This window comes from Ranitomeya variabilis, chromosome 4 (assembly GCF_051348905.1).
Source record: "Ranitomeya variabilis isolate aRanVar5 chromosome 4, aRanVar5.hap1, whole genome shotgun sequence".
Lineage (NCBI taxonomy): Eukaryota > Metazoa > Chordata > Amphibia > Anura > Dendrobatidae > Ranitomeya > Ranitomeya variabilis.
The window spans coordinates 237,962,315-237,975,428 of NC_135235.1; positions in this window are offsets into that span (position 1 = coordinate 237,962,315).

The window sequence follows — 13,114 nt, forward strand, 5'->3', positions numbered from 1 at the left end:
CAGCGCACCAAGAGAGCACTCTAATATACAGTGATGTCAGAGCACAGAGAGCGCTCTAATATACAGTGATGTCAGAGCACAGAGAGCGCTCTAATATACAATGATATATATATTATAAACTATATACAAAAAAGGTTGCACTCTATCATGCTAAAGCATGTCAACTTGGAATATGTGAAACTTGAATAGCAATACGGCTTTGGAGGATTCTTGTCTTTTCTAATACACACTGATGTCAAAGCACAAAGGGTGCGCTCTAATATACAGTGATGTCACATCACAGAGAATGCTATAATATACAGTGATGTCAGAGCATTCTAATATACAGTGATGTCCGAGCACAAAGAGAGCGCTCTAATAAACAGTGAATGTCAGGGCACTAAGAGAGCGCTCTAATATACAGTGCAGTCATAGCACTCTAATACACAGTGATGTCACATCAGAGAGCCCTCTAATATACAGTTATGTCAGCGCACTATAGGAGCACTCTAATATACAGTGATGTCAGAGCACGCTAATACACAGTGATGTCACATCACAGAGAGTGCTATAATATTCAGTGATGTCAGAACACTCTAATATACAGTGATGTCCGAGCACAAACAGAGCGCTCTAATAAATAGTGAATGTCAGGGCAATAAGAGAGCACTCTAATATACAGTAATGTCAGTGCACTATAGAAGCACTCTAATATACAGTGCAGTCAGAGCACTCTAATACACAGTGATGTCACATCAGAGAGCCCTCTAATGTACAGTTATGTCGGAGCACTATAGGAGCACTCTAATACACAGTAATGTCAGAGCACAAAGAGTGCTCTAATATACACTGATGTCAACGCACTATAGGAGCACTCTAATACACAGTGATGTCACATCACAGAGAGTGCTGTAATATACAGTGATGTCCGAGCACAAAGAGAGTGCTCTAATATACAGTGAATGTCAGGGCACTAAGAGATCGCTCTAATATACAGTAATGTCAGCGCACTATAGGAGGACTCTAATATACAGTGCAGTCAGAGCACTCTAATACACAATGATGTCACATCAGAGAGACCTCTAATATACAGTGATGTCAGAGCACAAAAGAGAGCGCTCTAATATACAGTGATGTCAGAACACAGAAAGCACTCCAATATACTGTGATGTCAGAGCACAAAGGGAGCGCTCTAATATATAGAGACATTGCAGCAATGCTCCCGCCTACACATTGCAGCAATGCCCCATCTACACATCGCAGCAATGCCCCGCCTATATATTGCAGCAATGCCCCGCCTATATATTGCAGCAATGCCCCGTCTATGCATTGTAGCAATGCCTCACCTACATATTGCAGCAATGCCCCCCGCCTACACATTGCAGAAATGCCCCCCGCTCTACACATTGCAGTAATGCCACCCGCCTACACATTGCAGCAATGCCCCCTGTGGAGAAACGGGCTCAGTGGGTGCTCTCGTCCGCTGGCCCGGCTGTCTTTAGCAAGACTGCATGGACCACGGCTCATACCACTGAACGCCCGCTCTATCTCCCCGTGGGCAATACACTACACAGACAACACAGGGTTAAGGTAAAACAGTGTGGCAATACTTTATTGAACCACAACAAACAATAGCAAACAGAACAATCCAACCATGGCTGGAATTGTTTGGTTACATGGGCGCATATAAAAGATCACTGCGTCTCCACGTATTTCCAGTATGACATGATGTCAGAGCTCCCAGGGTCGCTACTCCATCTGTGGATGCACGCACAGAGAAGGGGTAACGACAAGCATAGGGAGATGACCAAGAACTGTCCATAGAGTCCATACAAGGTCCAAAGCCAGTTGACACGAGAGCCACCACCTGGCTTATCTGACCATCTCCATGGAACCAGGCGACCAGCGGGTCCCAAACCTGGCTTTCTCCAAACATATCCATGGTTCAGAGATGGTCACTGGATCAGATCAGAGTGTCCTTCCAACCGGAGCCGAAAACCCCTGGGTTGTTTCCTATAGAATCATGGATCAGTGTCCCTCGTGATGGTGCCATGATGAATTGGCTGCAGTCCTTTCTCTTGTCTGTTGGGTGGTTTGCAGAATGTCTGGCTGGTAGCTCTGTGTTACTTCAGTCTCCCAGGATGTGATCTCTGAGTCTTTTTATACCCAAGGCATGTAAGCTATTTTTAGAATTACCCAGGGTCTTTCAGTCCAACATCAAGATAAGGTAAACAATGGTGATGGGATTAAGTAGCACTATTAGCATATCAGCACACATCAATAAGCAAAGCTTAACACACTCAATGTACAGTCACTATTACAGACTTACACAGTATGTTAGATAGTATATCAGTGGGCAAGTCTGTCTTCTTGACCAACCAGACATAAACACTTAAATTCACAAGCTAATATACAGATAAAAAGCCAGTTTTTTTTTGTTTTGCAAAAACATGGTTGTCTGGGAAATTAAGATACAATCTGGTTTCTTCACACCCCCGCCTACACATTGCAGCAATGCCCCCCTCCTACACATTGCAGCAATGCCCCGCCTACACATTGTAGCAATGCCCCCGTCTGCACATTGTAGCAATGCCCCACCTACATATAGCAGCAATGTCCCCGCCTACGCATTGTAGCAATGCCCCCGCCTACGCATTGTAGCAATGCCCCACCTACTTATTGCAGCAATGCCCCCCGCCTACACATTACAGCAATGTTCCCGCGTACACATTGTAGCAATGCCCCACCTACATATTGCAGCAATGCCCCCTCCCACGCATTGTAGCAATGCCCCCCGCCTATGCATTGTAGCAATGCCCCCGCCTACGCATTGCAGCAATGCCCCCTGCCTACCTATTGCAGCAATGCCCCCCCTCCTACACATTGCAGCAATGCCCCGCCTACACATTGTAGCAATGCCCCGTCTGCACATTGTAGCAATGCCCCACCTACATATTGCAGCAATGTCCCCGCCTACGCATTATAGCAATGCCCCCCGCCTACGCATTGTAGCAATGCCCCACCTACTTATTGCAGCAATGCCCCCGCCTACACATTGCAGCAATGCCCCCCGCCTACACATTGTAGCAATGCCCCACCTACATATTGCAGCAATGCCCCCTCCCACGCATTGTAGCAATGCCCCCCGCCTACGCATTGTAGCAATGCCCCCACCTATGCATTGCAGCAGTGCCCCCTGCCTACCCATTGCAGCAATGCCCCCCGCCTACACATTGCAGCAATGCCCCCGCCTACACATTGCAGCAATGCCCCGCCTACACATTGCAGCAATGCCCCTGCCTACGCATTGTAGCAATGCCCCCCGCCTACGCATTGTAGCAATGCCCCCGCCTACGCATTGCAGCAATGCCCCCTGCCTACCTATTGCAGCAATGCCCCCCCTCCTACACATTGCAGCAATGCCCCGCCTACACATTGTAGCAATGCCCCGTCTGCACATTGTAGCAATGCCCCACCTACATATTGCAGCAATGTCCCCACCTACGCATTATAGCAATGCCCCCCGCCTACGCATTGTAGCAATGCCCCACCTACTTATTGCAGCAATGCCCCCGCCTACACATTGCAGCAATGCCCCCCGCCTACACATTGTAGCAATGCCCCACCTACATATTGCAGCAATGCCCCCTCCCACGCATTGTAGCAATGCCCCCCGCCTACGCATTGTAGCAATGCCCCCGCCTACGCATTGCAGCAGTGCCCCCTGCCTACCCATTGCAGCAATGCCCCCGCCTACACATTGCAGCAATGCCCCGCCTACACATTGCAGCAATGCCCCCGCCTACACATTGCAGCAATGCCCCCCGCCTATGCATTGCAGCAATGCCCCCCGCCTACGCATTGTAGCAATGCCCCCACCTAAGCATTGCAGCAATGCCCCCACCTACACATTACAGCAATGCCCCACCTACACATTGCAGCAATGCCCCCCGCCTACGCATTGCAGCAATGCCCCCCGCCTGCGCATTGCAGCAATGCCCCGCCTATGCAATGCAGCAATGCCCCCGCCTACACATTGCAGCAATGCCCCCCGCCTACGCATTGTAGCAATGCCCCCACCTATACATTGTAGCAATGCCCCCCGCCTACACATTACAGCAATGCCCCCTCCTACACATTGTAGCAATGCCCCCCACCTATACATTGTAGCAATGCCCCCCGTCTCACAGAAGCTTGATTCCATAATGGCGCCTTTTTCACCTGCACAATGGTGGTCAGGAAAGATCTGAGGAACACAACGAGGAGTTTAGGATTTGACTGGAGAAAGTAAATTGTCAGATTCAAAGCTTAGAAGAAAAAAAAAGATCAACGTGAAATCGTTGTTTCCTCACCGATCAACGTCAATTTCCTCTCTGCTCAATTGGACTAAACGCCTTGTGGGACCGTTGTCTTTAGTGCAGACGGCGCGGATCACTCATCCATTAAAGTCTTTCATTATTCTGCCTTCCCTTTGAATGTTGCTGTTGTGATGTTGGATAAGTACAGATCTGACCCCAGGAGCGCGGCGCCGGATCGATACGGATTCTGGATTCCTCTGGATGTGGATGATTTGTGCATTTGATCTGCACCAGTAATGAAATGCTTATTTAAGCTATCGCTGCCATAACTCTGCCCGGCGGGGTCTCCAGCAGGGTACAGAGACGGGATAAGTCCCCTCCTGCCGAGCTCATTATGTGGAATGATGGTGAGGACCCGAGTTCCCCGGATTATTGGTCCGTGATTCAGATGCTTTTACTTTTTAATATTTTAAGTTTTGCTCATTTGTTCAGGATGTGATTCTTGTATCTGAGTCTTGGAATAGTAGACGACTGAGAGGAAGGAGTAAAGAAAGTGAATCCTGAGATGCCTGTCAGTGCCGGCCACACGGAGTCATCGTTTCTTCTGAGGTTTCCATAGAGGAGAGTGCGGAGTCGATGAGCGCAGTTGTCCTTATATTTTACCACTTGCTGAAGTCGCTTCGCTTTCCATTGGGTCATTATTGATCTGACACCGAGAAGGAACGTAAAGAAACAAAGACAAGGTTGTCAGATCTCTAGTATAGCAGAACCTATCTGAGGGAACCAACTAAAATGACCATGAAAATCAAATTTCCACAATGGTGGTCCTGGCAACAAGGCCGATATAGACAGCACGGAAAGAAATTCAATACCGATCACTGATATTAATCAGAAGACCAAGAGGCATGACATTAACAAAAGGTTAGAACAGCACACCAGTCTAAATGATGTCCTGAAACTGCAAACCCAAACCGCTGCCCTAGAGAAGAACTGTCAAAGGTGAGGTGGATCTTCTAAGCCACTGGTCCAGGTGGAGACATGGATCACTTGTGCCGCTGCAGTAGACGGGTGAGGCACGCAGGACACAGCAGGCAAGAGACCATTAACAAAGGTACTAGAAGCCACAGGCAGATAGGAGACATCCTGGAGACTGCAGACAGGTAGCAGACAAAACTCTGAAGTAATTAGACAGTCTTAATACCATGGAAGCCACAAATGGACATGTAGCAGAGGTCCTAGAAGACTGAAGACAGGAAGCAGACAGAACTCAGATTTAATTGGAATGTCTGAATATCATGGAAGCCGCAGGTAGACAGGAGACGTCTTGGAGATAGCCGACAGATTACAGATATACTGAATACTGCAGGCAGACAGGTAACTGAGGAACTGTAAGCCGCAGATAGGACATCCTGGTGACCGCAGACAGGTTACAGAGATACTGAATGCTGCAGGCAGAATGGTAATTGAAGAGCTGGAAGCTGCTGGCAGACAGGAGCTGTAATCCTCAAGACTGCAAACAGGTTGCAGAGGTACTGAATGCTGCAGACAGACAGGTGACTGAGGAATTGAAATATGCAGACAGATGGGAAAAATTCTCAAGATCATAAACTAGTTGCAGACATACTGATGGTCACAAGCAGACCATTCACTGAGGAACTGGAAGCAGCAGGCAAGCAGAAGACATCCTGAAGACCACTGACAGGTTACAGAGGTAATGAATGCTGCAGGCAGACAGGTACCTGAGGAACTGAAAGTTGTAAACAGACATCCTCAAGATTGCAGACAGGTTGCAGAGATACTGAAGGCCACAGGCAGACTGGTAACTGAGGAACTGGAAGCCGCAGGCAGACAGGACACATCCTGGAGACCACAGACAGGTTGCTGTGCACAGACAAACTAAAATTCTTAATACTTAGCCCAGTTGTATGTTTTGGAAGGCCTTATATAGGCTTAGGAAGTTCAACACATGGGAGCATGCCAGATTACTTGCAAAGCCTGACATGGAGCTCAAGAAAGTATAGTAGACTGGGGTGTAGGGAGCAGAAGCTAGACATGGGAAAGGTGTCTAACAAGAATTTGTCTAAAAATCAAGTCAAGCCTTAGATTACTTACAATGCAACATAGAACATAGGAGGACATCAGTAAACATGGAAGAAATGCTACAATGAAGGAAGAGGATGCGGACTGCAGAGATTTTGAGACCTGGAGCAAAGTATGGATCCCATAGATGATGGAGATGAGTCCTACAATGACTACTCCTGAGTATGTTGAAAGGGTTTTCCATACTCACCACAGATTTCTGCAGCCAGTCTATGTGACCTCAGATTGCTGAATCCTGGTAGCGTGCATTGGTTGCACTGTCAGGATTCTGCTCTGTGATTTGTATACTTGATGTTGAGTTCTACCAGCGTCTGTCCATGTTCTATTGCATGGGAAGCTTATCAGCACATGACAGCAAGCATGCAAATCACGTACTTGTGATGACCTGACTGCCGGGTCTAGCTGGATATAGAGGGGTATCCTGACAGTGAGCACATTGCACACACTTATCATTCAGCAATCTGCCATCAGATGACTCAGATTTGTGAAGTTCCCCGTACTCGGAGCCTCCACACTGCACGTCGTCACTTGTCTGCACAGTCCACACCAGTATATGAGGATGTAGAGTAAGTAGCTGGAAGTCAGTGATTCACAGATGTGGGTTTTCGCTCTGCCCACAACATTACTGAAAGCTTTCCTGAGATTTGTGCGCAGATCTGCTGTGTTCTGCTTCCAGGAAACGTCTTCAGTGAGTAATATCGAGATACTTAAATAACAGTATGAAATCGCGGATCACAGACGGCCCAGAAATGACGGCGTGCTGCGTTGTCTGTGCTGAGTTTCAAAGACATTCTCTTTAGCTGGAAAGAAAAAAAGAAATAAAATCTGAAACATCAGGTGATTCCTGCAGACATTAATTTGACGCTCAAAACTACATCTTTATTTCTCAACCACAGTTTCTTTGACACGTGTAATTCTCTCTGGTGCTGATCACGGGGTCACTTATATGTCGCTCTCTGTGGTGTTGATCACTGGGTCAATTATATGTCGCTCTCTGTGGTGTTGATCACTGGGTCACTTTTATGTCGCTCTCCGTGGTGCTGATCACGGGGTCACTTATATGTCGCTCTCTGTGGTGCTGATCACAGGGTCACTTACATGTCGCTCTCCGTGGTGCTGATCACGGGGTCACTTATATGTCGCTCTCTGTGGTGCTGATCACTGGGTCACTTATATGTAGCTCTCCGTGGTGCTGATCACTGGGTCACTTATATGTTGCTCTCTTTGGTGCTGATCACTGGGTCACTTATGTGTCCCTCTCTGTGGTGCTGATTACGGGGTCACTTATATGTCGCTCTCTGTGGTGCTGATCACTGGGTCACTTATATGTCGCTCTCCAAGGTGCTGATCACTGGGTCACTTATATGTCGCTCTCCGTGGTGCTGATCACAGGGTCACTTATATGTCGCTCTCTCTGGTGCTGATCACTGGGTCACTTATATGTCGCTCTCTGTGGTGCTGATCACTGGGTCACTTAAATGTCGCTCTCCGTGGTGCTGATCACTGGGTCACTTATATGTCGCTCTCTGTGCTGCTGATCACTGGGTCACTTATATGTCGATCTCTGTGGTGCTGAGCACGGGGTCACTTATATGTCGCTCTCTGTGGTGCTGATCACTGGGTCACTTATATGTCGCTCTCCGTGGTGCTGATCACTGGGTCACTTATATGTCGCACTCCGTGCTGCTGATCACTGGGTCACTTATATGTCGCTCTCTGGTGCTGATCACTGGGTCACTTATATGTCTCTCTCTGTGGTGCTGATCACTGAGTCACTTATATGTCGCTCTCCGTGGTGCTGATCACGGGGTCACTTATATGTCGCTCTCCGTGGTGCTGATCACTGGGTCACTTATATGTCGCTCTCCGTGGTGCTGATCACTGGGTCACTTATATGTCGCACTCCATGCTGCTGATCACTGGGTCACTTATATGTCGCTCTCCGTGGTGCTGATCACGGGGTCACTTATATGTCGCTCTCTGTGGTGCTGATCACTGGGTCACTTATATGTCGCTCTCTGTGGTGCTGATCACTGGGTCACTTATATGTCGCTCTCCGTGGTGCTGATCACTGGGTCACTTATATGTCGCACTCCATGCTGCTGATCACTGGGTCACTTATATGTCGATTTCCGTGGTGCTGATCACGGGGTCACTTATATGTCGCTCTCTGTGGTGCTGATCACTGGGTCACTTATATGTTGCTCTCTGTGGTGCTGATCACGGGGTCACTTATATGTCGCTCTCTGTGGTGCTGATCACTGGGTCACTTATATGTCGCTCTCTGTGGTGCTGATCACTGGGTCACTTATATGTCGCTCTCTGTGGTGCTGATCACTGGGTCACTTATATGTCGCTCTCTGTGGTGCTGATCACTGGGTCACTTATATGTCGCTCTCTGTGGTGCTGATCACTGGGTCACTTATATGTCACTCTCTGTGGTGCTGATCACTAGGTCACTTATATGTCGCTCTCTGTGGTGCTGGTCACGGGGTCACTTATATGTCGCTCTCTGTGGTGCTGATCACTGGGTCACTTATATGTCGCTCTCTGTGGTGTTGATCACTGGGTCACTTATATGTCGCTCTCTGTGGTGCTGATCACTGAGTCACTTATATGTCGCTCTCCGTGGTGCTGATCACGGGGTCACTTATATGTCGCTCTCTCTGATGCTGATCACTGGGTCACTTATATGTCGCTCTCTGTGTTGCTGATCACTGGGTCACTTATATGTCGCTCTCCGTGGTGCTGATCACTGGGTCACTTATATGTCCCACTCCGTGCTGATGATCACTGGGTCACGTATATGTCGATCTCCGTGGTGCTGATCACGGGGTCACTTATATGTCGCTCTCTGTGGTGCTGATCACTGGGTCACTTATATGTTGCTCTCTGTGGTGCTGATCATGGGGTCACTTATATGTCGCTCTCTGTGGTGCTGATCACTGGGTCACTTATATGTCGCTCTCTGTGGTGCTGATCACTGGGTCACTTATATGTCGCTCTCTGTGGTGCTGATCACTGGGTCACTTATATGTCGCTCTCTGTGGTGCTGATCACTGGGTCACATATGTTGCTCTCTGTGGTGCTGATCACTGGGTCACTTATATGTCGCTCTTCATTGTGCTGATCACTGGCTCACTTATGTGTCGCTCTCTGTGGTGCTGCTGATCACTGGGTCATTTATATGTCGCTCTCTGTGGTGCTGATCACTGGATCACTTATATGTCGCTCTCTGTGGTGCTGATCACTGGGTCACTTATGAATTGCTCTCTGTGGTGCTGATCACTGGGTCACTTATATGTCGCTCTCTGGTGCTGATCACTGGGTCACTTATATGTCGCTGTCTGTGGTGCTGATCACTGGGTCACTTATATGTCGCTCTCTGTGGTGCTGATCACTGGGTCACTTATGAATTGCTCTCTGTGGTGCTGATCACTGGATCACTTATATGTCGCTCTCTGTGGTGCTGATCACTGGGTCACTTATGAATTGCTCTCTGTGGTGCTGATCACTGGGTCACTTATATGTCGCTCTCTGGTGCTGATCACTGGGTCACTTATATTTCGCTGTCTGTGGTGCTGATCACTGGGTCACTTATATGTCACTCTCTGTGGTGCTGATCACTGGGTCACTTATATGTCACTCTCTGTGGTGCTGATCACTGGGTGTCTTATATGTCGCTCTCTCTGGTGCTGATCACTGGGTCACTTATATGTCGCTCTCTGTGGTGCTGATCACTGGGTCACTTATATGTTGCTCTCTGTGGTGCTGATCACTGGGTCACTTATATGTCGCTCTCCATGGTGCTGATCACTGGGTCACTTATGTGTCGCTCTCTGTGGTGCTGATCACTGGGTCATTTATGAATCTCTCTCTGTGGTGCTGATCACTGGGTCACTTATATGTCGCTCTCTGTGGTGCTGATCACTGAGACACTTATATGTCGCTCTCTGTGGTGCTGATCACTGGGTCAGTTATATGTCACTCTCTGTGGTGCTGATCACTGGGTCACTTATATGTCGCTCTCTGTGGTGCTGATCACTGGGTCACTTATGTGTCGCTCTCTGTGGTCCTGATCACTGGGTCACTTATATGTCGCTCTCTGTGGTGCTGATCACTGGGTCACGTATATGTTGCACTCTGTGGTGCTGATCACTGGGTCACTTATATGTCGCTCTCCGTGGTGCTGATCACTGGGTCACTTATATGTCGCTCTCTGTGGTGCTGATCACGGGGTCACTTATTTGTCGCTCTCCGTGGTGCTAATCACTGGGTCACTGGGTCGATTATATGTCGCTCTCTGTGGTGCTGATCACTGGGTCACTTATATGTCGCTCTCTGTGGTGCTGATCACTGGGTCAGTTATATGTCACTCTCTGTGGTGCTGATCACTGGGTCACTTATGTGTCGCTCTCTGTGGTCCTGATCACTGGGTCACTTATATGTCGCTCTCTCTGGTGCTGATCACTGGGTCACTTATATGTCGCTCTCTGTGGTGCTGATCACTGGGTCACTTATATGTCGCTCTCTGTGGTGCTGATCACTGGGTCACTTATATGTCGCTCTCCGTGGTGCTGATCACTGGGTCACTTATATGTCGCGCTCTCTGGTGCTGATCACTGGGTCACTTATATGTCGCTCTCCGTGGCGCTGATCACTGGGCACATTTTGCTCTTTGCAGTGCTGATCACTGGGGCACATGTCGCTGTCTGTGCTGCTGATCACTGGGCACATGTCGCTCTCCGTAGCTCTGATCACTGGGCACATTTTGCTGTCTGCATTGCTGATCATTGAGGCACATGTTGCTCTCCGTGGCGCTGATCACTGGGCACATGTCGCTCTCCGTGGTGCTGATCACTAGGCCACATGTTGCTCTCCGTGGCGCTGATCACTGGGGCACATGTTGCTGCCTGCGTTGCTGATGCTTGAGGCACATGTCACTCTCCATCTTGCTGGATGCTGAGTTTATCCAGCACAAACCATATAAATTATAATGGCTCCTTGTTGTAGTAGTTGAGTGACATTGTGTCATTGTAGTTTCCTGGTTTCCTTTTGATGACAAAAGACTTAAATCTAGAGCCTGAAATTTCTGCTTTTGAGCCGTGAAACACTTTACATATGTATGAGTATAAATCGCGTTCGGTTCTTATGCCATGCTGTTTTGCGGGTTAGTGGTCCTTTAAGAAATGACTGTATAAATACATTTTTCAATTCTATACCTAGTCCACCTGCATGACTATTCCGCTATACAGCGCTGATAACGTCCACCATCACTGAGCGCTGATTTATATTTGCATGAAATTCAGCCTTTTTTGTAGTTTATGGAGTTGGAAATTACAGAAACGTCTGGTGCCAACCAGGGGCATAACCCTCCTGATCCCAGGAACCGTCCTGATGTGGACCTGATCACTTTCCTGCTCGCGTTTTAGCATTACTAATATTTTATTGTTTTGACAGATGTCTGAGGCTTCACTCTGCTGAGCTGGAAAACCTGCACATTGATTTACATGAAGCAATCTGTAATAACAGAGAAGAAACAAAACAACCAAAACCCCCCTGAGCTTCCGTGCAGATTCCTTCCTGACTATTATGAATGACTGGAGTCAACCAGAATCCAATTTGCCTAATTTTTCCTTTGTGATGGGTGTGTTCGGGACTTGTTTCCTATCTACCTCCAGGAATCTCTGCACAAAATTGTGCCCGAGCCGTGTCCCGCATAGTGCCCGAGCCGTGTCCCGCATTGTGCCCGACCCGTGTCCCGCATAGTTCCCGTGCCGTGTCCCGCATTGTACCCGGGCCGTGTCCCGCATTGTACCCGGGCCGTGTTCCCCACTGTCCCTGGGCCATATCCCCCACTGTGCAGGGTCGTGTCCCCCACTGTGCTTGGGTCATGTACCCGTTCTGCCTGGGCCCTGTCCTGCATTGTGCCCGGGCCATATCCTGCATTGTGCCGGGCCATGTCCCACATTGTGCCTGGGCCGTGTCCCCCATTGTGCCTGGGCCGGGTCCCCCATTGTTCCTGGGCCGGGTCCCCCATTGTTCCTGGGCCATGTCCCGCATTGTGCCTGGGCCGTTTCCCCCATTGTGCCCGGACCGTGTCCCCCACTGTGCTTGGGCCGTGTCCCCGTTGTGCCCGGGCCATGTCCCGCATTGTGCCCGGGCCGTGTCCCCATTGTGCCTGGGCCATTCCTCCCCCATTGTACCTGGTCCATGTCCACCATTTTGCCTGTGGCATGTCCACCATTTTACTCGGACCGTGACCCCATTGTGTACGGGTTGTGTCCATCATCATGGTGGGTTATCCAGACACTATGGTTCTCTGGGGCTCTTGTTCCTTATGGCTGTCTGTTCTGGCCTTGCTGGCTGTTCTGGTGCATGTGTCACTCAGAATGGTGGGTTATCCAGACACTATGGTTCTCTGCGGCTCTTGTTCCTTATGGCTGGCTGTCCTGGCTCGCTGGCTGTTCAGGTGAATGTGTCCCTCACAATGGTGGGTTATCCAGACACTATGGTTCTCTGGGGCTCTTGTTCCTTATGGCTGGCTGTCCTGGCTTGCTGGCTGTTCTGGTGAATGTGTCCCTCACAATGGTGGGTTGTCCAGACACTATGGTTCTCTGGGGCTCTTGTTCCTTATGGCTGGCTGTCCTGGCTCGCTGGCTGTTCTGGTGAATGTGTCCCTCACAATGGTGGGTTGTCCAGATACTATGGTTCTCTGGGGCTTTTGCTCCTTATGG